Raw genomic sequence first — 25,449 nt, 5'->3', positions numbered from 1 at the left:
TACTGTGCTACCTAGCTGCCCATATGACTTATATTGTTAGCAAGAAGAAATATAATCAAGGCTGGGAATGGGGTCTGGGACTGAGTAAGGATCAGATCTTAGTCCCTGATTCATGGTGTACTTGTGTGACTGGGAAAACTGTTTAACTTCTCTTGTCTTTCTCAATCTTTCCATTGACTAAGCAAGAGAAACACGAACCTTTCTTCTACCTCCCAGAGGTATTATACTATTTTGATCTTCATACGGCATGCGCTCTAGGCCCTTCTCTTCACCATCTTGTTGGTGCCTTTGTTGCCAGAGGAGGGCTCTCTTCTAAACACTCTCAAGCTTATCGATGCTCTTCCTAAAGAGAGGTGCAGAACTAAACACAACGCTGCAGTGGGAATGTCATCCCCTCATTCCTAGACTCCATGCCTCCCTTAATTCAGCCTAAGATTGCATTTTTTCATTATTTTAGAATCCGTTCTGTGCTATATCAAAGTTTGACTAAGGCACCAAGTTTCCTAACCTAAATTGGAGTATCTAAAGACACAATAAAATAGGTTTCCCTCAGGTGGTGCTTTAGGACACAACTGGATGGAGAAACAAATGGGGACAATGGGAGAAAAAAGATGGGAGTGCAATGATTGGAATCAATCTATTTGTCTCTGGCTCAGTCTACTGCCTTCTTGCCACCACAGAACAGAAACAACCCATAACCTTGTCATTACAAAGAGGATTAAAGTCACTCACTGTCAAGAATTTTTTTTCTCTGATCTTTTACTCTAACCCACAAGTTCCTGATAGCAACTACTGATCTGGAGTAGGAGGAAAGGTGGGTATGTCAGTGATAGGACATGGGTCCTTGCTTCCTATCAACAACTGGAATCTTTTTTTTGTCTATTTCTGGATTATGAAAAGAAATGACTATTCTGTTCTGTTTTCTTGGAAAGAATTCCATTCATTTCAATGAGTCAAGGATAGGAGATGGATGAATATCAACTCATTTACTTAGTCGCTAAAGTAAGCTCAGCTCCTCTGTGCAATGAAAGACATGAATCAAAAGGAGAAAGGACATGCAGAAAGGATTCTATACATCCTTAGATACTCCATCTATGACAGATGGTGCAGCACAGGAAATACAAAGCTTACTTGGAGTCAGAAAGACGTAAGTTCGTTGCTTCTGACACACACTATTGTGTGACCTTGGATAAATCACTTAACCTTTCAATACCTCCAGACAAATCTCTAAGACCATAATTTACTGAAGAGTTGCTGATCTGTATTGATGGTAGGAATTTATACACCAGAAATTTCTCCACATTCATGAAATCACAAGTCCAGATAAAAAGACTTTCTTTTATAAGAGGAGCATATTATAAAGTCCAAGATTTAATTCAATTCAACAAAAATATTTATTTAAAACTCTTTTATGTATGAGGATAGCAAACAAATAGACAAACTTCCTGACTTCAAGAGATTATATTTTGATAGGGTAGATAAGGAAAACCCCATGGTCAGTATGGTCCATGGAGTCACGAAGAGTTGGTTTTGACCGAGCAAATGAACAACTGAAAAACAAGGGCAGATATATGTGTATAAATATCTATTGTGCAAATGAGAATAATATAGATGCAAAGAGGTTGAGTGCTATCTATGAGATAGTTGATGAAGGAAAGGTTGCTATTGGCTGAGATCAAGGAAGTCTTCAGGGAGGAGGTGCTATTTTTGTTGTACCTTGAAAGATGGAAAGGAGGAAACGAGGAATGGGGGAACATGCTTATACATAGAAGAAGGTTAACACTACTACTAATATGGTATTATTATTGTTTTCATCATTGTTAAAGTGATGCCTTTGTTTGGTGGTCAGTCATATTTTTGGAAACCTTGACCACCTGAACACAGCTTGGTAAAGATCTGAGAGAAAGTGAAAAAAATCTTTTAGAGAGACTGTGAAAAGCTTAGATGGTGCAAAGCACTTAAATGTTACCAGGAGAACCCATTAATCCTCTCATAGCTTTTTGAGTCCTACTTTACACACAATTTCGACAAGTTGTTGTTCTTGTTGAGTCATTCAGTCAAGTCCAACTCTTCTTGATCCCATAGATCACATCATGCTGGGCCCTTCTATCTTCCACTATTTTTTGAGGTCAGTCCAAGTTAGTGTTTGTTCAATTTCAACACCTGACATCTAATTTATTAATAGTTCACATTTGCATAGTATAACAGCAAGGACCCCGCCATACACAGGAGGGTCTGTTGTACAGGTTCTTACATCTGCTTTCCTAAAAGGAAAGCAACTTTTGAGGGGTCAACAATCTACTTTAACCAAAGACATATATCATTCATTTAGTTCAGGGGAAAACGTCAGAACCCTAAACTTCCAAGAAAGTACAAATAGAGAAATAAAGACCAATAGACAGGGCTTCCAACTGTCTGACCCTAAGCAATAAATACGTCACAGGTCAACAAACAGATCAAACTGTCTGATCATACATACACAGTTACCAGAGAGAGAAGCACCAATACCTGGGTTTTCAAAGCCAGGGGGATCCTTATCAGTTACCCAGCATCTCATCTGGACAAAAAACACTTCCAATGAGTAAGTCCCAAAGTAAAACTTCACCTCAGAGTATTTATACGCTTTTTAGAGCTGGAGGGCAGGACCCTCTGACCCAGTGCCTCAATAGAAATTAACAAAAGATATTGAGGCTTATTATGGGTGGGGAAGATCTTTAACTCTTCCTCCCACCCACCATTAACCTTGCATTAACATTACATATAGCACTTGAATATTTACATATTGCTTTCTTCAAAAATAACCTTTTGAAGTTGGTATAAATATGACTAGCCCCATTTTCTAAAACGGAAAGACAGAGGTCTCAAAGGGGCAGGTAAACTGCCTGTGAAATCACACAAATAGTAAGTGTCAAAGTAAAACCTTGAACCCAGCTCTTCTGAATTCAAGTATGCCCGGCTCCTGCCACTCCTCTTGATCCATGAAAGACTAGAAGAGGAAGGGAAAGTCCACAGGCCTCCATAGTGAGCAGTGATATCTGGCAGCCTAGCCATAGAGAAGGAAACAGGAAAACTGGAAAGCAGAACATAAGAGGTGGATAAAAGCATCCATTTAGGGTATGGACAAACAATACTTCAGACCTCAATCGCCCCTTTGTTTAAGCAGGCAAAGAAATTTGTAAGGGATTTGATAAAACTTTCTACATTGTTGATGAGTCGTTTTAGTTGTGTCAGACTCTCCATGACCCAATTTAGGGTTTTCTTGGCAAAGATACTGGAGTAGTTTGCCATCTCCTTCTCCAGCTCATTTTACAGATGAGGAAACTGAGGCAAACAGGGTTAAGTGACATGTCCAGAGTCATACAGCTAGCAAAGGTCTGAATTCAGGTCGTCCTGAGATAGAGTTCTGCTCTATTCATTGTGCCACTGTAACAGCAAGCAAAGTGGAATTTTTTTTTGTTTTTGCTTTTGGAGTTCAGTTTCCCAGGCTCAGGCTAAACTGTGGGCATCTGAAGACTCAATCACCTTTGATCCTGATAATTCACACCTGTGCTGAGTCACGTAGGCTTCATGCCTGCTGACTCTAAGCCAATCAGGAGCCAAGTCTTTGTTATATATACTGGCAGGTTTATGTTTTACTTTGGGGGATCGCTTAAGAGAAGGATCGTGTAGAGACTCTGAGTGGCCATAAGTTCAGATCCTCCTGACTGCTCAGATATAAAGGCTTTCTAGATCCAGGGGTATATGCAAAGTATACAGCAATATTGCTTTGATTCAGGCCCTGTCTGTTGGTCTTTATTTTCTCTGTTTCTACTTTCTGCATGTAATTAGAAAGGATTGTTGCCACCTTACAAAGCTATCTTTTCTAGTAAAGCAGATTCAAGAACCTGTGCTAGCAGCCATCCTGGGTATGCCAATGTAGCTGCTTTTACAGCTACCCAGCTGCCCCTAAAGATTTCTATACTAAATGGTTAAAATGACAAAAGCATGGGTCCTTAAAGGGGTCAACTGAATTTATCTAGAAAAATTCATTTTTCTGAATGATGTTGAATCAATGAAAATTTCCTCTGTTATTCTCATATGAGAATATTAGGCATTTAGGAAGAGTTTTGGCAGTTGGATGGCACAATGAATGAAGTGCTGCCCCGAGTTCAAATCTGGTCCCAGATACTTACTAGCTGTGTGACCCTGGGCAAGTCACTTAATGCTGTTTGCCTCCATTTCCTCATCTGTCAAATAAACTAGAGAAGAAAATAGCAAATCACTCTAGTGTCTTTGCCAAGAAAACCCCAAATGGGGTCATAACGAGTCGGACACAACTGAAGAATGACTGAATGGCAACAATCAGTTGGTTTCCCACCGGGCAGAGCATAACAGGAGCCAGACTTCTGGGGGGCAGTAATGAGGTTAGTAGGTGCCAGTGGTTTGTTTGAAAAGAAAAGAAGCCAGCTGGGAGATAGAGGTGCTATTGTTAGACCTGGAGTTTGATTATTCTTGTACACATTTAATGAGGTGGATTACTGCAGAGCCTACCTTCTAAATAAAGTCTTTAAGAACAGAAAGGTTATCTGAAAAACTCTGCAGTCCCACAAAAAATCACCTTAGGCTAAAAGAATGAGGAGAATGTAGCTTTTGGGTCAGTGGGAGATCACTTTGTTTGGTCTTCTAAACAGGCTGATTCACTTCTGACTTTCTTTTATGATTCTTTTGGAGAAAAAATGGCTCCTTGGACAAGCACTACACTCTCCCAGCCATCTACCTTTGCTAAGGGTATTCCCTTGGCCTAGAATGTCTGTGCTCATTCTTCAAAGCCCACATTGAAATACCATGTTCTTTAAAGAGCTTTTCTTTGTCCTTACCCCACCTGCCACCCCACCTATCTACTTTTCTGCTTAGATTCCTCTCTATATTTTGTTCTTAAACTCTCCAATTCATTGGTTGTATGATATTCTGCATTATCTCTATCTGTATTGGAAGTAAATTCCAGGAGACTGCAGGGACTGGGTCTTATCAAAACTTTTTCTCCTCTAGTATCAAGTATAATGCTCTATACAGCAGCAGACACTTAAAGGTGGTAAAGATATATATTCTTTTTTCTGCTTTGTTGTGAACAAGTCTCTAACTTAGAAAGGTATGAACTATTTCAGGTAACCTTGGCCTGGAGGTCTTCCCTGGCTCCCCAACAGCACCACATGCAAGAGAAGCCTGGTTTCTTGGAAGCCCATCTTTCCATTTTCTGCTCCCTTGGAAGTCCCATGTGTTATGGGAATTTTTGATTTCCCTTTATTCTCTTTGCAACTTTTGGTTAATACTAACCTTACCTGACCAAACCTTGTAAAAATTTACTGAAGAGAATTTTTTATATAAGAAACCAATCTCAACTGTTCCTGACTCCTTGGCAACATGTAAACCCTTCTCCTCAATCAGTCAATTGTGAATCCTCTAAATGTAGTTTCATGTGACTTAATTTACCTACTGGTAAAGTTTGTTTCCTTAGGATACGTATGGGATCATGACTCTGTTTTACTAAGTTTGTTCAACTTTTATGATATTGAAAGAAGTATGGCATAAGAAGAATGTACAGAATCACAATATGTAAAGGAATTATTTCTCTGTCACTAGGACATAATTTTATTTACAAAAAATCTTTGTCAGAATATTCAATTGTTCATGTTTTCTCTGAGGCCTGAACCTATGCTTGAGTGTAATAATAAACCTAGGGTTTTTTACCTCCACAATTTCTGCGTGTGGTAAAAATATTATTTGGCAGTATTTACTCACTGCATGAACGCAAAGAGGAGAGATTTCTCCAATAACACATGTAATGTAACAGTTTAGGACCATGGAGGTAATAGGACCCAGGCTGATGCTTCATAAAGTCTTTACAAAAGTTTTCAACTTTAAAATTCTCGTACCATTTGTTGCGGCCATGATCAACGATATTAATGTCTTCCCCACTCGAATGTATGTTCCTTGAGGAGAGGGACTAAGCTTTTGCCTTTCTCTGTATCCCCAGCATTTAGCCGGGAGCCTATATTCTACTAGGGCAGCTAGGTGGCACAGTGGGTAGAGTTCTGGACCTGGAATCAGGGAGACCTGAGTTCAAATGTGGCCTCAAACACTTACTAGCTATGTGACCCAGAGCAAGTCATTTAACCCTATTTGCCTCGAAATGACAAACCACTCCAACGTCTTTACCAAAAAACCTAAATGGGGTCATGAAGAGTCATATAGGACTGAAAAACGGCTACACTGATGCCCTAAAGGAAGAGATATAGATGATCAATGAGTCAATCAACAAGCCTTTACCACAGACCATGCTAGAATACTAAAGGAAAAAGAACAAGCATTTTGTAGCACCTATGAAGTGCCAGGTACTCTACTAAGTGCTGTTATAAATATTATCTCATTTGATCTTCACAAAAACCTTGGAAGGGAGGTGCTGTCGTTATCCCCATTTTATGGGGAGGAAACTTTGAGGTAGATGGTGATTACATGACTTGCCCAGGGTCACACAGCTAAGAAGGCATCTGAGGCTGAATTTGAACTCATGTCTTCCCAACTCTAGGCCCATTACTCTATCCATTAGCTTCCCCAAATTAAAACAATCCATTTTTTTGTTGTTGTTCAGTCATTTCAGTCATGTCCCACTCTTCATGACCCTATTGGGGTTTTCTTGGCAGATAGCAAAGTAATTTGCCATTTCCTTCTCTAACTCATTTTATATATTGGGAAATCAAGGCAAACTATCCAAAGGCAGATTTTAAAAGAAAATGGAATGTTCTTTTCACAGCAAATACAAACTTCTATTCTGCTATCTATGGGGCAGTTAGCTCTTTTCTCTTTGGTAATCATTTTCTGTTTGCTCCAGGATAACATTATACTGTACAAACTGTACAAGGTCGCTGGTGAATAAAAAGTCATTTGTTAAGCATTTAGTTTGTGCCAGGTACTGGGCTTAGTTATGAAGATACTACTGCATTCCTGAAACTTTTGTCAAATTTGCTTTCAAGCACTACTTTCATATTGTGTCTGTCATGTCTACAACCTAAGCTATTAAAGGGTGTTCTGGGACTGAATGACATTAGGTGTGTGTCCAACTTAACAGTAAAATTAGTTTGTACCTTGAGCATCTGTGTGTTCGGCTGGTGAACACACAGGGAATCCTGGAGAACCAAAAGTAATAACCTAATTTCTCACACATGAGAATGCCCTTCACCCAGGCACCTACACAAAAGAACTCCAAACAGGGTTTTATTTTAAATCTCCTGCCTTTGCCAGATCTCTCCACACACCTCACCCCCATCCCCAACCTCAATATGAGATAATATTCATTCATTCAACTGACAAGCATTTATTAAGCACTCAATTACCAGCCAGGTACCAGTGTTAGATTCAGGGTGAGAGGTAGGGGTCGGGGGGGGGGGGGGGGGGGGGGGGGAGGGGGGGGGCGCGGTATTCAGACAGAAACAAAATAATCCCTTTCCTCAAGGACCTTATATTTGTTTTGTTTGGGGTTTTTTTTTATTGGGTTTTGATGAGTAGGTTTCAATAAACCTTTTATTGGTTGATAATGGTGATGATAATCAAGACAGGGGTGGGGAACTTGAGACCTTGAGGCCACACCTCTAGGTTCTCAGGGCCATCTGTGACCTCGAGGCTGCAGTTTCCCCACCCTTGGATGAAACAACCAGAGTTAATAATCAGATGTTTTATACTTATTTTAGTACCCCAGAGAGCCCTGACTTCACTGGTGGGGGCTCTCCTCTTATTGATCCAGATTGAGGCACCTTTGGAGAATATCTTCATAAATTACTGTGCTGGAAAATTCCATGAGCTGGTGGCCAGTCTTTCAGGTGATGAACGCATTCAGTTTAGTGAAATTGGTATTTGGGCAGCAGACATAAGAGCACTTATGGGTGAGTCTAACCTGCAGGTTTAGCCTGATATCAGTCACCTCCGTCTTATGACAAAGATTCAGAAGAGCGCTTCCGTGGAGGGAAACATTTTCTAAAACAGTACAAAATAAAATAGTGGATGATGCATCCAGCTGATAAAAAGTAGTAAAAAAAAAAAAAATTCAGGACATAGTCTTGTCTCCATTTTGTAAATGGGACAATTTCTACTTCTTTAGGTCCTTTACTTTTCTTTAATACTAAAGGCAATTGAGAAGAATGTGAGGAGGGCTGTTAACTGACCCACAAGGGATATTATCTTAAAGTTCTACTACTGTCATTGGAGCTGGGATGAATTTAGAGCCATCAGAACTCCCCGTGAAAGTCTCATCTGTCGGCAAAAGTATTTTTGGTTTGGCTTGGTCTTAGTCTAGTCTATATTTCCAGCCTGATGACACATTTCTCCCCATCAAAAGCTTTATGTTCCAGTCAAACCGGCCCCTTAACGTTCCCCCCACATACACACATGACTTTCCGCCTACTCTCTGGGCTTTTGCCCAGTTTATCTTCCATGCCTGGAATGCTCCCTCCCTCACCTCTGCCTTTAAGAATCCTTAATTCCTTTCAAAATTCATCTCAAGCCCCACCTCTAACCCCCATGAGGATTTCTTGATTTCCCCAGTTAATAGTGTCCACCTTGATTATATTGCATTTATTCTGCATGTATCTTTTATTTACATATTGGTGAATATGTTGTATCACCCCAATAGACAATAAGCTTCTTGAAGTCAGGAATTATCTTACCTTTGTCTCTATACCCCCATAGTATCTGGCACATACTAGGCACTTAAAAGAAAGTCTTGTTGATTTTTTTTTCTTTTCCAAAACTTCTTAAGAGAAAAGTAGTTACTTCTCTCCACCCCGAAAAGGAGTACAGAATTAAAATCTCTGAGGTCTCTGACTTCACCTCAACGTTGGTATTGCCTGGGTACTGCCCAGAGAGAGGTGATGTGAAGGGGGCAGAAGTATTTTCTTCCCTTCTATATGCTACATTCCAAATCCTCATTAGACACCACTTAGCTAAATACTGCAATGTAAGAGACTACGAATGATAGCTTTCTTTAACATTGTCTGGACAGATTAGCAAAAATTTCACTTTTGAGATGGTGACCCATCTAATTCAACAGCACAGCCCTTAGAGCATTTTCCTAAACAAACCTCTGCAAGAGCCAGGAAGAGACTCCCTTCACCCTCCTTACATGTTGTAGGTGCTCTATGCATAGTCAGTCAATCAACACACATTTATTGGGGTTTTACTAAGTGCCAAGAACTGTGATAAACTCTGGGGATACCAAGAAGGACCTCATAGCCAAATGGGGGTGATAGAAATAACACTAGGGGCATACAAGATAATAGAGGATAGAATATATATATATATATATATATATATATATATATATATATAGAGAGAGAGAGAGAGAGAGAGAGAGAGAGAGAGAGAGAGAGAGAGAGAGAGAGAGAGAGAGAGAGAGAGAGAGTAGTTTGGTGAGTAGTAATATGATAGCTAATTGTGTGACCCTACGTCACCCTGTTTGCCTCGGTTTCCTCATCTGTAAAATGAGCTAGAGAAGGAAACGGCAAACTACTCCAGTATCTCTGCCAAGAAAACCCCAAATGGGTTCTTGAAGAGTTGGACATGACTGAAAATGACTGAACAGCAACAAGATGGTGGTGGTGGTGGTGGTGGTGGTGGTGGTGGTGGTGGTGATGGTGGTGGTGGTGGTGATGGTGGTGGTGGTGGTGATGGTGGTGGTGGTGGTGATGGTGGTGGTGGTGATGATGGTGGTGGTGGTGATGATGGTGGTGGTGGTGATAATGGTGGTGGTGGTGTGGTAGTAATGGTAGTGGTGGTGGTGGTGGTGGTGGTGATGGTGGGTGGTACTGGTGGTGGTAGTAAGAAAGTATGAGAGAACTTCTTACTTTTTAAAGTTTTAAGAAAATGAAAACATCAAGATTCTTCCTTTTGTCTGTGAGGATGGGGCAAGAACAGAGCAGTGATAGAGAACTCCTGGTATGTAAACTCCCTCACCCACCCATCCCCCATAGATCATCAACTCCTCTCAACTTATATTCTTAGGTATCTGAGTGCACTGAGAGATGAAATGATGTACACCCAAGGTCACACAGCTAGTATGCTGTGCCTAAGGCAAGATTTAAACCCTGATCTTTCACCTTGAAGGCAGGAACTGTTTAATTTTGGTCTCTTTATCCCCAATAAGTAGAAAAGTATGCCTGGTATACAGTAGAAGCTTAATCAATGTTTGTTGTTGACTGCATCATAATGTATCTTCTTCCTTTTATACTAATGTGAACTATGGAGAGAGTAGCTGGAGCGTTTAGGGCACCACCGCCACATCCTGACACAATTTACACACTCCCATCAGAGGAGCTGTTCTCTCCCCTTAGCCCAGGGACTTGTGAGTGCAGCCCTAAGGTATTACTGTGACTGATGCTGTTTAATGCCTTCTCAAAATGGTTATAATAACCCTCATTGCTCCTCCGCCTCCCAACTCGCCTGGACTAACCGAACCACATGAAGGGACTTATCCTAACTGCTGTAAAATGATAGAAAATCAGCTTGCCAAAGCACTTTTAGTGTTAACCTCATGCAATGCTTCTACAACATCACAGGCTTGAATGTTTCATTTACCTTGCAAGGTATCTGCTTTACTAAGGCCACTGACAGGTGCCACCAATTTGCACTTAGCTGTATGTCTGAGTGTTTATTTTGCCACTAACATTTAATCATTAGCTAATGTCCAACAGTAGTCTGAGCTGCGTTCAATGTAAAAGTAAACTGAATACCCTCAAACACCCACCTGAACCGTGAATATGTCCTCTCTTTCACAGACATATTGTAGGATTGACTTGGAAAATTTAACAGTTCACGTGGGAAAGGAAGGAAAAAAGGGAGATGATTTTGGGGTTTATATTGAATATAGAATAACAACCACCTTATAGACCAATGCTGGACATTAGCCAGCCTTGAACATTACATGTCACACACATGCCCATAAGCTTGCTGTCCCTTTCCCAAATGCATTTCACCTGTTCCCAGTTCTTTACTGATTTTCCATTCTCTGCCCTCTCTAACCCCATCTCCCCATCCCGCTAAAACATGCGTTTCCCCATCTACCCTCTATCATCTCATTTCTATCCAATATACTTTCTTTGTGTTCTCAGTCACTTTTAAAATTACCAAGTCCAATCTGCCTCTACAGCTTCTCAACAGGCAAGACCTTTGGATAATTTCTTCAATGCCAATTCGCTGCCTTTGGTATCACCAGCAGATTCTGACAGCCCAACATGACTCCCTTGGACCCTGTGCTCCATTGTACCTATGGACTGATACCATTTTCTCAGCAAGAAAACCATTCTGCTCAGACTCAATGAAGGTTTGGATTTTCCTTTCTCTCCCAGCTATTCAGAAAACACTATAACAATACAGTCATTTTCTCCCCGAGTAGGATAAACCAAGACATTGTCATCCCTCCTCTAAAGGATTCTGAGAAATTATTTTCCAGGCACTTGTTTTGACCTGATGGACTGTGAAAGGATGTCCTTACTCACCTTTAGAGCCAATGGAAGAGTTGGACAGAGAAAGCGCTGGGTGACAGAGTAACGCCTTCACACAACTCAGCTTCTCGAAGGTTTTACTGCCGACCTTCTGCAGCCAGAGGTGCTGCTGCTGCCTGCATCTGGAGTCTGTATGTCTTCTTTCCCCTCAGCTTTCCTCTCCTGGTTGTGCACTTTCTTTCTCTGTTTGGTTCTTCAGTTTTCTTCTCTGCTGACAGACAGCAACTCTGCTGCTTCTAGTCCCGAGGAGAGCTGATAATCTGCAATTCCCACTCCCACTTTTTGGGCTGTGATACAACTCCCCAGTTTTAATACCCCCAGCAGTGTTCTATAGGGCCAGGAGGGGGCAGCAGAGGAGGTTGGGAATTATACTGAGAAAATTAACACCTTGGAAATAGAATGGAGAGAAGTTTTTGGTTAGATCCTTTCATCTTGGCCAGTGGTCTTAAGTCATGGTGGCAAAGGATTTGGAATCCAAGGACTCCAGGCTCTAATGCTTACCACTCATGTGTCCTGAGGCTTTCATCTTTCTGTAAAATGAGAATTAAATAATCTCTAGACTCCCTTTGGATTCAACATTCCTAATACTATTCCATCCTCTTAATACATGCTGATATCCGTGTGGTATCTTTACATAAAGGCAAGGGGATATTTAATTTTTGTTTTTGCATCCTATGTGATTAAGTACTTAATAAATGCTTGTTGACTTTAATTGAATAATTCTTCTAAGAATATCACTATAGCAATACGGCATTCATGGTCCTCTCCATGGTATAATTTGAGGTGTCCAAGGAAAGCCCTCTATTTCTACTAATCTGATACATAGTATCAAATATCCCAAAGATTAATTCTTTTGAATTACATATAGCATTAGGCGCCAGGTGTTCTTAAAAGGAAATCTCTCTAGATAAACTGATATGAGTCACTCACACATTAGTATAAAGTAGTTAACTAGATCTCCTTCCTCTGAGAAAGTGCAGTGAGGGAAGGTGTGCTGGGGAAGTGAGAGTTTGGACAGGGGAAAATGATCATTTTGGAATATGGGGCACTGCTCAGGGAGAGCAGACCTGCATGGAATGCCATCCTGTCTGGTTCTTAACAGCTAAAGGAAATCATGAAAACACTGCCTCTGAGTGAGAAGTCAAGAAAAAAGCAAAAGTAGGAGAAGGGTTGGGGACAAACTTGCTTTGTAGCATCTTACTACAGGATGATGTCCAGTTATCTGGGGCTTTGCCATTCTTCATTAACCCAGACCTGAACCCTCTGGGTCATTCTTCACAACTCAATGCCTCTCATTCCCTACAACTGACCAGTTGTGGTATATACTTTCACAGCATCTTTCCAATACATTCTCTTCTCTCCATTCACATGGCCACCACCCTAATTAAAGAGCTTGTCGCCTTTCACCTAGAATCTAGGACTCTAGATCTATTGAGCCCTAAAGGGTCTCCTTACCCCCAGATTCTTCCTATTTCTATCCATCCTCCACTTGGCTGCTGAAGTTAACATGGTGATCTGAAAAGACAAGTCTAACCATGTTACCCCTCACTATATAAACTCTAGTGACTCACTGTTACCTCCAGGATCAAATCCCAAGCCCGCTGGCATTTGAAGTTCTTCACAACATAGTCTCTTTCTACCTTTCCAATCATCTTACATTTTACTCCTTTCCCCATACTCTACCATATACCTACACTGGCCTACTTCTATTTCCTTCAATTTGGTATTCCATCCACATATTATTTATGCCTTGACACCAACTGTCCCCACGCTTAGAAGGCTCTTCTTTACCTCGGTCTCCTGGCTTCCCTGGGTTTAAGACTCAATTCAAGAGGCACCTAGGTGGCACAGTGGATACCAGTCAGGAGGACCTGAGTTCAAACACAGCCTCAGACACTTACTAGCTGTGTGACCCTGGGCAAGTCACTTAACTCCTATTGCCTCAAAAAAAAAGGACTCAATCCAACACCTAGCTTCTTCAGGAGGCCTCTCCCAGTTTCCTCAGCGACTAGTGCCTTCCCTTCTAAGGTGATCTTCAAGCCACTCTGGTATTTTACCTATTCCTAGTTATTTACATGTTGCCTCTTCCATTAAAATGTGAACTTCTTGGGGGCAGAGACTGGTTTTCCTTTTCCTTTGTCTCTCCAGCACTTTGCACAGTGCCAGGTGTGCTTTGTTGTTGAGTCATTTCAGTTGTGTCTGACTCTTGGTGACCCCATTTGGGTCAAAGATACTGGAGGAGCTTGTCATTTCCTTCTCTAGCTCATCTTACAGATGGGAAAACTGAGGCAAACAGGGTGAAGTGACTTGCCCAGGGTCACACAGCTAGTAGTGTATGAAGCAGGATTTGAGCTCAAGTTCTCCTGACTCCAGGGCAAGTGCTCTATCTACTTTGCCACATGGTAAATACTAAATTGTGTTCATCCTTCATTGCTGAAGAAGGCCATGCCATCAGAAGAATGATGACGACTTGCACTTGACTTTGTTTTGAGGGAGGGAGGGCTATGCAGGTCACCAGCCTCACTTCTCCTCCAGAGCCATCTGAATCCAGTGACCAGATGCTTATTGACTAACTTATCACGTTTGCTATCCACTGTCTTCATGCCCATGGGAAAAAAAAGGACCCTAGGTTTTACAGGTTTACCATTAACACAACCTCTACAATCAGAATGTTTCTATAGAAATTAATCAGTTAAGGTCTTTGGAGAGGGACCTGGAGGGTAGAACATAGGATCTATCTGCTATTAACTTTGATCACCTTAAGCCTTGAAGCACTACAATAGCCTGCTGGGGCGGGGGGTGGGGGGGGGTGGGGGGGGGGTCTCTATACCTCAAGTCTCTCCCCAATCCAGTCCACACTCCACTCAGCTGTCATACTGATCTTGCTAAAGCACAGTTTTGGCCAGGTCATCCCCACCTACTTAATCATCTCCAGTGACTCCCTCTGGCCTCCAGGATCAAATAGAGAGTCCTCTATTAGGCTTAAGAAGTCCTTCGTAGCCTACCCCTACACACACCTTTCTGGTCTTCTTACATCTTTCTCCTCTCCATGTTGTCTGTCATCCAGTGATGCTGACCTACTCGCTGTTCCTTGAACATGACATTCGCCTCCCTGCTCCTGGCATTTTCATTGTCTGTCTCCCATGCCAAGAATGCTCTCCCTCTTCATCTCTACCTCCTGACTTTCCTGACTTCCTTCATGTCTCTGCTAACATCCTACCTTTGGCAAGAGGCCTTTACCCATCCACCTTGGGACTACAGTTATCCCTTCCACATCAAATGGGTTAAGGGCAAATGACCCCACAATCTGGAAAATCTGCATAAAATTATTTTTGGTCCTCCCTTCATACCAGAGAAGAAGTCTGAATTCTGGTATTAAAAGATAAAATAGGTTGATGTTATACAATACTATAGATATATTTTATGCATTTCTGAGTTTCCAAATTCTTTTCTGGGTCGTTTGCTGGCCTTCCCCTGTCATCTACAGATTCTACAAAACTCCCCTAAAATTCCCATTTAATTTTTATCCTAACATGTGATATGTTGAAACTGTGTTGGGGAAAGTTCGGTGTGGAAGGGAAAACTGTGCCATCTTCCTTTGGTTTTTCCTTCCTTTGTTTTTCTACATAGTTGTTTGCATATCGTCTCCTCCATCACTCTTTTTGCCTTTTTTTGTTTTCCCATTCCTTAGCACAGATTCTGGCACACGGTAGACGCTTAATAAATGCTTGTTAACTTTGTGGGTCCTTTTTACAATTCCTATGATCTTAAATGAGAAAATGGATTCCAAAGGAGGCATCAAGGCTTCTAGAACGGATTCCTGATACCTGGCATGCTGAGTGAGTTGTTAGAACTCCGTAAATATTGGTTCAGTGGTTGATTAGGTAATTCCAAACTCTTCACTTTCACTGCTTATATAATTTTTCAATACCTCAGGCCATCTCACTGTCCCACACATAAACATACCTTAAGAAATCTTGAAAAGCACATATACCTTTAAAATATTTAAATGAGTTAAAACTAATTTTGAAGTGAGGATTTTTTAACACTCCTTGAGAGAATTGATACTTTGAGATATTATTAAAACAAACAAACAAGTTTAGGAATCATAAGATTGTGAATTAGAAGGGTGATGCAGGTCAGTTAGACCAGGTTGGGGTGCAGAACATGGAGATAGAAACAATTGGAATGACTGCCCCATATTTGTGAGCACAGCCTCTGACTCCAGAGGAATTCTGCCAGTTCCTGTGCTTTTATCTTTTCTTCTTACCTCAAGATCAATTCATTCTTTCATTAAAAAGCTCCAGCTTCCTTTGTCTGCTCCAGTATAAAACCTTATATCCCCCAACATTTTTAGGCCATCCACAACCAGATAACTGCCTAGACTGGGCTGACTGCCCAGGGCAGTGCCATCTATAAGCCTCACTTAGCCAAAGCTGGCCCAGTGGGACCCAGGGTTGGCAACAAGGCAGAGAGGATACACATCTTACATACTTTTTGTATGACTCAGTTGGCTCAATGCATCTGCAAATTCTGGTGAAATCCTAGAGTTTAATCTGTGCAGTCTGAGGCTCTGTCTACATTCCTGAGAGTCCTTTAAACTGACTGCCATAACCAAAGGGACTTAGAGATTATTTTATCCAGCCTCCTCATTTTCTTCAATGAATCCCCAAGGTTAAGTGACTTGCTCAGAATCACATAGCTAATAAGTGGTCAAGTACTAATTATTATTCTAACTCAGGCAGAGGTGTCCTAGAGCCAGCTTTAACCAGCTTGGGAGAGTTGATTGCTAAATTTCCAATGTGGGCATTTACACCTTAGAAATCAGGCAAAGCTACAAATCAGTTTGATTTATTATTTTGCTACCAAGGTTGGGGAACCTGAGGCTACATGTAGCCCTCTGGGTTCTCAAGTGTGGCCCTTTGACTGAATCCGAACTTCACAGAATATATCCCCTTAATAAAAGGATTTGTTCTGTAAAACTTGGACTCAGCCAAAAGGCCGCATCCAAGGACCTAGAGAGTCACATGTGGCCTTGAGACTGCTGGTTCCCCACTCGTGGTAGACTTAAGAAAGTTAGTAATGCACATTAATATCTCAATCAATCAGTCAATCAACATTTATTAAGCACATCCTCTATGTCAGGCCCTATGCTAAATGCTAGGAATATTTTTTTAAAAAGGCAAAAGACAGTCCCTTCAAGGAGCTTCCAATCTAATGGGGGAGGCAACAGGCAGACAAATATATACAAAACAATCTATGTAAAGGATAAATGGGAAATATATAACAGAGGGAAGGCACCAAAAATGAAGAGGGGATGGGAAAGGTTTCCATGAGAAAGAAGGAAGGTAGGGCATACATTTCTGCCTTCCCTCTCCCCAGCCTGATTGTTAACATTTCCCATCACACCCTTTGGATTCAGGTGTTCTGACTACAGATCTACCATTCCCAATTCTATACCGTGTGGACTAAAGGATTAAATTCTGCAAGAACGCAAAACAAACAGCTCAGATGGTTAAACCTGGCTTTCCAGTTCCCAGATGTGTAGACTCATTGACTCCTTCAACTGAAAATGATTTTAGAGGTTATCTAGGACAACTCTTAACAATGGCATAAATCCTGTACGTTCTACAAGAAAAACAGAAATCATGGGACAGAGAGCAACGGTAGGACAAGGAAGAGGGTGGCCTAGCTGAATAGGGCATGGGGTGCATGTGGGTTCATTTTAAAAAAAAAGAAAACAACAAAACTATTGGTTGCAAAAAGAAAGCAATATGATTTCTGTGCTTTGGAAGGCCCTCAAGTTTGTTTGGTGTGTAAAAGATGAGGGAGTTGGATTGGATGCCCTCTAAGGATGTACTGAGTTCTTTGAATCCAGGGGCCAATGCTCTCATATTCTAACAGGCCTCCGGCACCGTGTCAAAGAGCCAGTGGTACGTATGCCTGGCTGGAATTCCATGCTTATATAATGAGCATGTCATAATAAGAATATACTGCAGACTGTCTGCTCAGGATAATGAGGCTAAGCTAAAAAATTGTTAAATGAGACTGGGGAAGCTGAAAAATGAATTGAGGCAGTGATAATGAGGGTTTAAAAAAATTCCGGGCAGATTGACAGAATATCTTATTAGGGCAAGGCAAAGAAATAAGATTTTGGATAAGTTGAATTATTTTCATTATTATCAACATTCTGTTTGCCTTCCTTCCATACCATGACCACAGAGCTCTGGACTCATGGAAAACCTTTAGTAGACTAGTCTGCTCTCCCCTTAGTGATGAAGGTCGTATGTGCACTTACTAACTTTGTGATCTTGGATAAGTCATTTAACATCTGTCATTCTCAGTTTCCTCATCAGTAAAATGGGGATAATAATAGCACCTATCTCATAGGATGACTGCCCTGTTTTACGTCCTGGCTTTCCAGAATTTCCCAATGTCCTAGAACAGAGATGTCAAACATGTTCCCATTCCCTAACAGATTAAAATATAACTGGGAAATATTTAATAAAATAAATACAAATATAATACAACATTTTTGTGGTTCAGTCATGTTCCACTCTTTGTGACCCCATTTGGGGTTTTCTTGGCAAAGATACTGGAGTGGTTTCCCATTTCCTTTGCCACCTCATTTTACAGATGAGAAAACTGAGGCAAACAGGGTTAAGCGAATTGTCAAACAGCTAGTAAGAGTCTAAGGCTGGATTCGAACTCAGGTTTGAATGGATACATTGTGCCACCTAGCTACCACACAATACAACACAGATGATATTAATTTGTGATTTTCTAAGTCAATATGAGGAGTAGAGATTTGGGTTCGACATCGCTGTGCCAGAACACACAATTATGGCAAATCTAATAGAGTTGGTCCTGACTGGCAACGCTAGGTCAGGAAAGCAGGGTGAGCAAAGCATCTATATCATCTATATCATGTATATTAGTGTCTTTATCATTGATCATACTACAATGTATTCTTCACGTCAGAGCAAATGAGAAACCAAAGCAGTCTGTCACGTGGTAAGGTTATGATGGCAGAATAGGGACAAACGTTAAGAAATAATTGACAGTAGAACTAAAAAGTCAATCTCCCATTGGAATCCTAGAGTCTAAAAGCATCTCAGAATAAAAGTGTGCCATGGTTCTACACCACTGGGGGTTTGAAAAAAAATCCTCTCCATGGCTTGGCTAATGGGCAAAGTCAAAGAAGTTTAACTTTGGGGAAAAGACATTCTTCTTGTTTTTGTTTTTAATGGGACAAGCGGGGAAAAAAAGGTGTGTGACAGGTCAAGTGCAAACTAGAGCTTGAACAAGTCAAACAACATAAGCATTAGCTCCTTGCAAAAGTCAGTCAGAAGTTCTTCACTTGCATCATAGGGATGTCTCCAAGTGGTAGTCTATTAATGGAATCACCTCAAGAGAAGATTCTAGACGGGTGAAATGGATTCTTTGCCTCAGCCTTTTCCAAGGAAGGTTGCCAGTTAGAAACATTTTCACTCCCTTGAAATGAATGTATGGGTAGGAGGAATGAGATCAAATAGAAACACACAGTGTGTTCTTAAATTTATTGTCAGACTAGATTTTAGATATGTTGCCAGCATTTGCTCAACTGTTCTGAAGGAACTCAAGGGTAAGACTGTGGAACTGTTGGCCAAATGTATAACCTCTGATAATATATTACAAATGGTCACTGTGCTGGAAACCTGGGGAATTGGCAATGATTTTTATCTAGTGGTATACTGGTAAATGTTTAACAACTGGCTCTCCAGGAAGGAAACTGTATACAACATTTAAGTTTATCAGCATCATTAATATTTTCCCCATCACTTTCTTAAGTCCAGACAATCAACTAAACAATATATTAAGCCCTAATTTGTAGCATTTTTAAGATGTAAATGATCAGACTAAAAATTTAACAATTAGCTCTTGCAAGTTGGTTAGAGCTGGTTTTAGCACACACCTGCTTCTATGACTAAGGCCTCCACACAAGGCCTTGTGAACTACCCACCAGTGAATAGCACCTTGTTATAGGGCAAGCTGTTTATACTATAATAAAGAAAAGAATCATGAAACCAAAGCAAAAAGTAATTTATTAGGGGTAAAATGGTTTCTATGGAGAGGGAAGGGGAAGAGGGGAAATCATGCCTTATATAATTTAAATTAACACAAGAATTTAAGCCTTACAGAACACTCTTCTCGTGGCAATCCTGTGCAGTACATAGGGCAAATAACAGTGTATTCATTTTACCGATGAAGTAACTGGGACTCTGGCAGTTAAATGACTTGCCTGTGGTAATATAGCTTGTAATCAGGATTTGAACACTAGTCTCCTTGATAATCAATGAGTATTTATTAAGCATCTATTATGTGCCAGCACAGCATCAGGAGCTGAAAATAATGACAAAAGTGAATGTCTCTGCCCTCAGTGAGCTTATATTCTGTCAGAGGAGATAGAATTTATTCAGGGTGTCCCTAAAATCTTAGTGCAGCTTTAAGCTTTAGTAGCTTTTCAGACTCCCTGCATAATCATATACTTTATAAGAATGGAGTAATTTCAGGGGGGAGGCATTAGCAATTATGGCTATCAGCAAAGCCCAAGGCAGGAGGGGAACATGACTTTGGAGGAAGCTAAATACTCTAAGAAGCAGAGGAGAGGAGAGAGTACATTCTAGCTACAGCGAATAGCCCATATAAAGGTACAAAGATGAAAGATGGGATGTCATGTCACCAAGAAGTTCTCATTGTTATTGTGTCGTATATGACTCTTTGTGACTCCATCTGGGGTTTTCTCAGCAAAGATACTGGAGTGGTTTGCGATTTTCTTCTCCAGTTTATTTTATAGATGAGGAAACTGAGGCAAACGGGGTGAAGTAACTTGCCCAGGGTCACACAGCTTGTAAGTGTCTGAGGCCAGATTTGAAGTTGGGAATATGAGTCTTCCCAATTCCATGCCCAGCCCTCTATCCACTGCATCATCTAGCTGCAACCATCTAGTTGACTGCTATACCATTATTTGGGATCTTTGAAAAGTCATGGACACTAGGAAGTGATAAAGAAGATAAACAGACATGGTTATGAAATTCAAAAAAAGGAAAGAAATCTTGCAACCATAATCTAGTGAATTTAACTTCAATTCTTAGCAAAATTCCAGAAAATATTACTAAAGCAATAATTTGTGAGTATTGGGGAAAGGAAATGTTAGTTAATAAAAAACAAACTGGCTTTCAATTAAGAAAAAGTTAGGTCTGGTAAATTTCATTTCATAAGATCTTAGGATCCCAGAGTTAAAAAGATCTTCGAAGACTGTCTAGTCCAGAGGTGGGGAACCTGTGACCTCAAGGCCATGTGTGGCCCTCTAGGTCCTCAAATGTGGCCTGTTGTCTGAATCCAAACTCAAAGAGCATTTGAGGAACTAGAGGGCTACTTGTAGTCTCGAGATCACAGGCTCCCCCCACCCCCAAGTCTAATCTATAATTGACTGAGGATCCCTTACCCTGCTGAAGGAATGCTCATCCAACCCTTGCATGTGGACCTTAAATGAGGAGGAACCCATGTTTACCCAAGAAAACTCATTCCAATTGTTAGGAAGTGTTTCCTTCAATTGAATTTAAATTTGCCTCTGGGCAACTCTTATCCTATTTCTGCCCTCTGAAGCCATGCAGAACAAGTCTAATCTTTTTCTTTCTTGAAGACGGCTAGCTATGTACTTTCCAAAGTTATCTCTTCTCTAGGCTAAACATCTTTAGTTCCTTCAACTGATTCTTCAGATACTTCATCATCTTGGTCACCCTTTTCTGACTGTTCTCCAGGGTCACTAACCTCATAGATCTGGGCAATCCTCTATCCACAGTATTCATAGATTACAAAAAGCATTGACTTTGTGGAAAATATGGAGGGATAATGATTGGATAATCATACAGTTAGGTGCATTCAGAACTGGTTGACTGACTATACCCAGAGGGTAGCTATAATGAATAAATGTTAACTTGAAGGGAAGTATCTAGCGTATCATAGGAAAGGAGTGAATCATAGGATGTAGAACTGGAAGAGGCATTAGACATAATCTGATCTCATTTTACAAATGAGAAAGCCATGACTCAGAAAGGTAAATTGACTTGCCCATGGTCACACAGGTAAAGAGTAAGCAGAGTCAAATGTCCTTGTCCTTTCTGTCCTATATTATATTAGTGACTTAGATGAAGTGATAGCTGGCATGCTTTACCAGTTTAGAAATAACTGAAAGCTGAGAGGGATATAGGTTTTATTAGTAAAAATTGAGTATCCAGGTAAAGGCAAAGTGATAGCTCCACTGAATCCCACAGACTGAACATCTGGAGTGTTACATTCAATTATGGGTGCAGCATTTTAGGAAGGACATTGATAAGATGTAAACCATCTAGAGGAAGTTTAACAAGATGGTGAAGGAACTTGAAAAGATGTCATGTGGAGAACTCTTGAAGAAACTGAGGATATTTTGATGTCCTCAACAAGAGAATAGAGTCTAGACAAAAGAAGGTGTGGGAGGACATATGCTTTCAAATATTTTAAGAACTATTATATTCAAGACCACATATTAGAAAGACTCTGCTTGTTCTACTTGATTCAAGATGTCACATTAAGGTAGAATTGGGGTCAATATAAGGGAAATGTTTATAATTGACTAGAGCTGTTCAAAAATGGAACTGGGCTGACCAAGACATTGAATATCTCATCACTAGATATCTTCAAGGGGAGGGTTGATCCTCCCATTTATCTGGGATTTTGAGAAAGGATTCCTTCTTCAGGTAGATCCTTGACTAGATAACTTCTGAGGTTCCTTATAACTGAGATTCTATGACTATAAGTAAGCATTTTCTGAAGAAATCAATAAAAATTTGTTAAATGCTTACCTGTGTATGTATGTGTAATGGGTGTAAATACAACACCCACCACCCCTTCCAATATGCTTTGGCTTGAGCATGCCCCAAGGAACATACATGAAGCTTAGACAGCTACTCCTTGTGGGATTGTGTGCTCTAACTTAGTGCCAGACACTTGGCAAAATGATTTGACAAGCAATTCCTTGCTCAGGTGATATCAGCAGTGGAGAGAAGATACATGCAAAGAGAATTAGCCATTGGTGCATGCATTGCAGACTGAGTTGTTAACTCAGTAAATTTTAAAGTGGGAGAACTTTTGCTCTTCCTCTCTGTTCTTCTCTACCTAGTATGTGAGTACTCTGGGAGGTTCTCTCTCTAGAACTTCCTAATGAGATATTTCATCTCCCCACCCTCAGCACCCATGGAGGTTGGTTGCACATCGTAACTAGAACAGGCACTCATGTAGGTGAATCTGATTTAGGATTCCAAGGCTCTGTCTCTTAAGCATTAATTTAAGTGGGAGAATGTACTACTACTGTGCACTGTACCTGCTTAGCCACCAAGAGTGTGTTTCCCATTTAATAAATCAGCCTAGATGAATACCATTAATTCTGAATCAGAAACATTCACTAAACAGAAAGTAAAGCAAAATTAATAGTATAACATTATACCTGTATTCCAAGGACACTCTTCCACTAATGCATATGGTATGTGAGGGGCAGAGTGGACACCAGCTTAAATAACTATAGCAAGAATGAGCATGTACAGGGAATATTCCTCCCTAGTGCAACTCACAACTCTGAAATCTAAACTTCCATATCCTTTGTTTCCCTCAATAAAAGTCTGTACAAAATTTACTTATCCATGTGCATTTTCTGGTTGCTCCCCTTGGACCACATGTCTTTTGGGAGAGTGATATAATATTATTCTCTTTCAGGACAGGAAGAAATCCTAAGAACTTTTCCAATTCTTTGGAGGAGTTTCAACCTTCTAGGCAGTAGGTGACCATAGGAAAAATAAAATATAAAACCCTTTTCCCTCAAGTTAGCTCTTATAAGGAGGAAAGTCAAAGTCTTTTCTCCCTCTGGTCAGTGCTTCCAAGCGGCAAATGGCAGTGCAAACTCTGATGTCTCTTTCTAGATGTGACCAGATGTCTCTCCTGAGACTAGCTCCAACTTCTTGACTCTTAGTTCTCAGCACAGCAACTGATCCAGGATGACTCTCAGGTTGTGAACCTGAGGGACTGGGAGAATAGTGTTGCTCAGTAATGGGGAAGGTAGGCGACAGGGTAGGCGAGGAACAGCCTCTCCCCTACAGGGACAACTCCAGCTCTCCTCAATGAACTGTAGCCACCATCTATGAAGTTCCCTGTAGTTCTCCACCATGCTAATAAACCAATGGAGATTTTTTTGGGGGAAAGTGTTTCAGTCATCTTCTCACCCAAAGGCTAAGAGGCTTTGTCTCTTAACAAAATTTCCCCTCTCTGCAGCCTTGCCGTTTTACTCTTTTCAAAATTCTGGTGTTTGATCCTCCTGTTTTCACTCTCCTGTTAACTTTTTTTTTTTTTTTGGTCAATTTTTCTATCTTCTGAACTGCCTTGTCCTCTACTGTCTCCCTTGGGTCTCTTGGTTTAACTGTCATGTAATGAGATTTTGTTTGGTTTTTATCTAATTCATTCTTCATTTTCCTTCTCTTTGATATATATATAAATATATGTAATATATATCTGTAATATCTTGTTAGTATGTTAGTATACCCTATTGGACCTGATAAAATAGACAAAAATGAAAAAGATTTGTAAAGAATTTTATAACTAATTTTCTTCAAGCATAATGAGGTGGTCATATTTTGACTCAAAACAAATTCTCTACATGCTGCCATAAGAAATGGAAATGATACTGAAGAAAATGGAGAGGAGAGAAACGCCAGCTGAAAACAAATATACACAGAGGAGATTCTGCTGAAAATGACATAATTTGGAGGGAATTGATAATTAAATTCTCAAGGTATTGTAACAGTAAGCACCCCAACATACACAGGGAGATATGTTATCGCAGGTTCTTAGGTCTGCATTCATAAAAGGAAAGGTAACTTTTGAGAGATTAACAATCACTTTAATCAAGCATAGGTATCAGAGAAAATCAAAATCAAAATTTCAGAGAAAATACAGAGAAATAAAAAGTCAACAGACATGCTTCCAAAATATCTGACCATTACATATATACACAGTTACCAGAGAGGGAAGCATCACCTTCTGGGTTTTAGCCAGGGAGGGGGCTCCTTAGCAGCTTCCCTGGGTCACTCTGGTCAAAGAAACACTTCCAGTCAGTAAGGCCCAAAGTCAAACCTCACCCTCAGAGTATTTATACACGTTTTAGAGCCAGAGGGCATAACCCTTGGACCCACTGCCTCAATAGAAAAAACAAAAGATACTTGGGACCCCCCTACAAAACAACTCTCCTAATGGGTGGGAAAGGTCCTCCTTAATCACATTATTCAATTAGAGGCACTTTTAGTAAAGCAAAAACAGCAAAAGATCCTATTTTACTTACTATTACTGGTATATAGAAGAGGGAGAATATTAAAAGTGTAGAACAGTCTCAAATTTTATTATTACCATAAATAGGAAACTAAGAGAATATTAATGCAACAATCATTTATTAAGTACTTATCACAAGCTAGAAACTATGCTAAGTCTTGGGAAAACCAATACAGTTATCCCTTCTACATTGCGACTTTCCCCATTATGATTTCGATTTATCATGGGTTGGCACTAAATGAGAATGTGGGGGGAGTTTTGCAGAAGCTGTAGATCACACATGACAGCCAAAAGATGACACAGAAAAAAGTTTAGAAACTCAGACATGTATAATATATATATTATTGTATAATATCAACATCTTTTATCTTTTAATACCATAATAATTCAGACTTCTTCTTTGGTACAAAGGGAGGGCCAAAAAATTTATGCAGATTTTTCAGATTGTGAGGGCACTTTATTCCTAACCCCAAAGATGTGGAAAGGACAACTGTATAAGCAAAAAAGAAAGATTATGCCTCAAGCAATA

General features: G+C 40.4%; 2 protein-coding genes across 2 annotated transcripts in view; one reads left to right on the top strand and one right to left on the bottom strand.

Moving 5' to 3' along the window:
* The window catches only part of TMEM272 (transmembrane protein 272), a 39,370-nt gene extending 27,343 nt beyond the window's left edge, over nucleotides 1-12,027 (bottom strand). Inside the window, exon 1 of the mRNA XM_072610476.1 lies at nucleotides 11,523-12,027. The gene's annotated coding sequence lies outside the window, so the exon portion shown is untranslated. The remainder of the gene's footprint in view (nucleotides 1-11,522) is intronic.
* The window catches only part of CCDC70 (coiled-coil domain containing 70), a 99,057-nt gene that overhangs the window by 51,759 nt on the left and 21,849 nt on the right, over nucleotides 1-25,449 (top strand). The window lies entirely within an intron of this gene.

Source organism: Notamacropus eugenii, chromosome 5, assembly GCF_028372415.1.
Source record: "Notamacropus eugenii isolate mMacEug1 chromosome 5, mMacEug1.pri_v2, whole genome shotgun sequence".
Classification (NCBI taxonomy): domain Eukaryota; kingdom Metazoa; phylum Chordata; class Mammalia; order Diprotodontia; family Macropodidae; genus Notamacropus; species Notamacropus eugenii.
Note: the sequence above shows the minus strand (reverse complement) of the source record. Positions and strands in the feature narration are given on the sequence as shown.